This window comes from Xylocopa sonorina, unplaced genomic scaffold (genome assembly GCF_050948175.1).
Source record: "Xylocopa sonorina isolate GNS202 unplaced genomic scaffold, iyXylSono1_principal scaffold0014, whole genome shotgun sequence".
Classification (NCBI taxonomy): Eukaryota; Metazoa; Arthropoda; class Insecta; order Hymenoptera; family Apidae; genus Xylocopa; species Xylocopa sonorina.
The window spans coordinates 4,974,451-4,979,185 of record NW_027490090.1 but is presented as its reverse complement, the minus strand read 5'-3'; the positions used below and the strand labels follow the sequence as shown (position 1 = coordinate 4,979,185).

At 41.3% G+C, this 4,735-nt stretch overlaps 1 pseudogene; it reads left to right on the top strand.

The window, feature by feature from the left end:
- The first annotated feature begins 2,385 nt into the window (after positions 1-2,385).
- On the top strand, positions 2,386-2,506 carry LOC143432028 (5S ribosomal RNA; annotated as a pseudogene).
- Positions 2,507-4,735: the final 2,229 nt, after the last annotated feature.

The window sequence follows — 4,735 nt, the reverse complement described above, 5'->3', positions numbered from 1 at the left end:
GCTCTTGCGGCGTGGTTCAAATTAATTTGGAGAATTTGCGTAGCGTTAAATTGTTACGCAATTTCCATGGTCTCCTCGCGGATTTTCTCTTTCGCCACGGAAGCCTCACGCGTGGCTTCTTCGTTTCTTTTTTCTTCCGCGGGTTTATTCGTGGCGGGTTTTCTTTCTTCTTTCTTCGTCGTCGCTTTGTTTTTCACTACGACGGGTCTTACAGGGAGAATTCTCAACTTCTTCTTCCTGTTGGCGGGCGGTGCCGGTGGGCACGCCTTTCTCCTTGGCACGCCGCTTTGTAGTCGGCCTGGCGCCCCGCGGCCTTGCACACGGGGCAGGTAGCTGTCTCCGCCTTACCTTCTGTCCCACTTCTCCGCAACGATACGTTGCATCTATCGTCGAGCTTCCTACACTTGGCGAGCACGTGCCCGATTTCCCAATACTTATAACAAATAAATTGGCGCTTTTCGAGCGCCTCTACTTTGACCGACGTCCATTCAATTTTAACTTCTCTGTCGGTCACGATCTTCTTTACTGCGGCGACGTGGCACTGAATAATCATGTGCCCCATTCCATTGAAGCCGATTTTTTTCAGCCCAGCACGGATGTCTTCCTTTTGGCAGCCTCCGGCTGCCGCTATCGCTTCCGTAACGTCACTTGCGGATAGCGAGTCTTCTATTCGATATACTCTCATATTGACCTTCTTCAGTGGTCTCGCGATTTTCACCTCTTCTGTGGTGAAAATCGACCTGAGTTTTGCAGCCAGTGCGTCTGCTTTTTTATCTCGTCCTTCTCCTGTTAGTTCAAGGAGAAGGGCTCCAGTGAGGGCTTTCTTCGCCCTCTCTTCCGAGATGCCAATTTCGGACAATTTGATCCTTTTTTTGGCTGTCGCCATTACGTCCGCGTACATTGCGGCACTTCCTTGTGATTTTCGGCGCTTCCTTCTTCTTGAACTCCTTGTTTGTCATCTTATCTGTGGTTTTGGCGCCTTTTGATGGCGCCTCCACTTTTTTAGACGCTTCCTTCTCGTTGTTATTGGACTTCTTGGCCTTTCTGTTGGGACATTCGTTCACGGCACGTCTTGCACAGTTTTTTCCGCAACTATGTCGGTAGTTGCGGATTTTTTTATCGCTTTTGATCGCTTCCTTGGCGACCTGCTCTTCCTGAATTCTTTCCATCCTTTCTTGGATGAAGGAACTCTTTTGGGGCGCTTTATTCTCCTGGCGCACTGCTTCCTTCTTATTTGTCGACGTTAGCGATTTTTTATTCGCTTTTTCTGCCCGTTTCTCCTTTTTGCTTTCAGGTACGGCCATTTTAATTAAGGTAAATTTATATTTCAGCAGCTTGTATAAAAAACAAAACTATTTTACTCTTTTACTAATTTTTTTAATTTGCTACGTAGTAGAATCTACAGAAGTGTCAGAATCTTAGTATTACATCAAAATGATACAACCTTTTGTGTTTAGTATTATATCATAAAATGTTACTTTTGGAAATGAATTTGTTTTGTATTTTCAACCTACAATAAATACATAGTTTATCTTTTTATAAAATATTTAATATAACATTTAAATTATTCCTACTTATACATAACAGTAAATACGGGGAATGTATAGTGTCTAAATATATGCATATATATTCAGGGTGATGTATTAAATGCTTATTTCTTTTAAATGCGCCAATGTGACTTCTTCCAAGACTAAAGGTTGACTGCCTAAGAAGACACGGCGAAAAGCGAACGTGTCCTCTTGGGAAAGTTTCTCCCGTTTTGATATGGGCCGTTTTCCAAGTTCACTTGCCTATTTTCAAATGCCTATGAAAGGTACTGTCGACTAAGAGTTTATTTTGCGTATTCTGGATGATCGAGACATGGTGCAAAGATACGAAGTCGTTTTTAGAGCTTTTTTATTTAATGCTTTATCGAGGGATTCTCGAAGGAGGCTGTCTTGTCGACCGTCTTTTTACCTTGTCGGCGCGATATATTTCGCGCGCCGTCCAATTGGTTACTAAGTGCCAGTCGCTAACATTTTCTACCCTTAGGCCACTGCCTTCTCAGAGAAGGATGGTGCTGTCTCTGGTGGGAGCTGACTTTATCATTACCATATTTGGTCATGTAGCTAGATTTCCGCTGGGCCTGATACCTGCATCGGTGACCAAGGGTAGCTTCGCCACTGGCAGTGGTCCCTTCGGAAATGCCCGGTTCATGACTTCTGCATGTGCCATCGAGGCAGTTGGAGAAAGTTAATTATCGCATACCCGGAAAATGATAAAAGCTTAAAACGGTTCCGCAAAAATAGCTTGATTGCTACGCATACCGTAAACCGTAATAGTTGTTTTTAGCGGAAGGCCTTCTATTGTGCCGTACTGCTAGCCGCTACAGTCTGCTTCTTCATTTTCATCAAAATCATACCACGCCTAACTCACCGGTTCTCGTCCGATCACCGAAGTTAAGATGCGATGAGCGTGGATAGTACTTAGATGGGTGACCGCTTGGGAACGTCGTGTGTTGTTGGCTTACATCTTTTTTTGCCGTTTCTATCCTTCTTGCTACTTCTGCGTTTCATTTTCCGTCCGCTTCTCTCTGATTTCGCCATCGAAGGGCAGAAAGCGATTAGAAACTTTAGCAGCGTCCACAAAAAAAACGGGACGCCAACGAGGGCTCAGCAATTTTATTTCTTTGCGTCGTCATGTACCCGACGAACAAGGGAGTAATCCTGCTATGACCTACTCGAATCCAGGAGAACCTTACAAGAGTGCGCGAAAAAGAGGCAATGCACGACAAACAACTCGTTGGCAGCATTAACCACTTGCGGTGGAAAGACGTGCCACGCATATCGAGATGCTTTTGTTACCTGAACGCCAGCAATGTGTTACACACGTCGTCAAGCGATTATTGTAGAAAGGAAAATGGCGTGCGTGGTCCGTCTACTGCTAATGAAATTCTATTATACCGAGGCACAGTTTCTGCTTGCACTTCATCGTGTAAAGTTATCAGTATTGACCTCAGACTGTAAAATGGAAAGGGATAGTCAAGCCAGTGATATTATTTCTATAAACAAAAGCAGAAGGCAAGACAATGTAGAATCTGACAGTGATTTAGAAGAAATTGTTTTTCTACGTCGGAATCGGCGTTAAATTATATCTGACGACAAGGAAGAAGTTTAGAATGGGTATAGGGAAAGGAATGTTAATAATTATTCTAGTTGGACAAAAGGTCACAGATTTGCAAATGCAAAGTGTAGTATTAGCGGAAGATGTTTGGAAAATTATTGTGACAGAAACCAATCGTTACGCCAATCAAATATTCCAAAATGAGAAGCGCAAATTACTAAAGTTTAAAGATATTTGGTCACACACCAATATAGATGAAAGTACATGCCTATTTTGCATTGTACATTTTGATGTCCCAAGTCAAAAAACCGATTATGCTGTCATATTGGTAAAAAAGAAGCATAATCGAAACACCAATATTTCGAAAAACAATGCCCTATTGGAGATTTGCCCAAACTTCACGCATTTTACACTTTACTGATAACGAAGTTGCAAAAGATAACGACGATCGTTTATGTAAAGTGCGAAGTATAATCGATTATTTCGATGAGAAATTTCAAAATATTTACACTCCCACGGAATACATTTCTTTAGATAAATCGCTAATGAAGTACACGGGTCAGATGTCGTACAAATAGTATAATCCGTCCAAAAGAGCGTGCTTTGCAGTGAAATTTTATAAATTTTATAAGTTATGTGCTATTAAATTCGTAATCTACATTGATCAAGATTTAGACAGAAATGCGAATGTAAGTGTTTCTGAAAATGTTACAATGCTACAGTCTATAAAAACTAACGTTATAGGAACAGTGAGACGCAATAGGAAGAATATGCCTAAATAACCAGAAGCTGCAAAACTAAAACGTTCTGATGTGATATCGTGCTCCTGTAATGGAATTTTGGTTGCGAGATGTAAAGACAAGAAAGACATATGTGTAATGTCCTTGAAACATATAAAAATTGAGATGGTCGAAGTGGAAAAAAAGGGGTGGAAAGATAATAATAACCCTATGACAAAGCCCAACATCGTTTTGAAATTCAATGAGAGTATAGGTGGAGTGGATCTGCAGGACAGTTATTTATCGCCTTTTAAATTAACGAAGAAATATGTTAAAAGCTATAAAAAGATATTTTTTTACATAGTAGATATAGCACTGCTCAATTCATATATTTTATATTGCAAAAAAATGGAAACACCAAAATGTAAAGAGTATTCTCTTTCGAAGTTTCGAATCGATGTTGCCGAACAAATTTTAGAAACAGTATGTCTTCCTGATTACCAAAGATGTGGAAGGATATCTGCTGGAAACGCTCCGGATTGCATACAAGCGAAGCATGGGAACATTTCACAAGACATATACCACCTACAAACGCCCAAAAAAAAATCCACAACGGAGGTGCGTCGGATGTGTCTATATATTCTCTTGTGGAACACCCCGACCGCTGCTTGAGGACGCCCGAAGTGATTTGCATTCAACTGTTTTGACACACGCAACCGAGAATTTATTTGCACCACAAGTGGTTAAGCAGCAAAGGTGACATCTGCTGCTTGATTTTCGTCAACGATAATACCACGAGTAACTCACCGGTTCTTGTGCGGTGTTTCATAGCGTTGTGGGAAGAGTGCGGTTCGTATTAGTAGTAAGTGTGAAAAACTAAGTATACAAATATAACGCAGCCTTAAATAAATAAG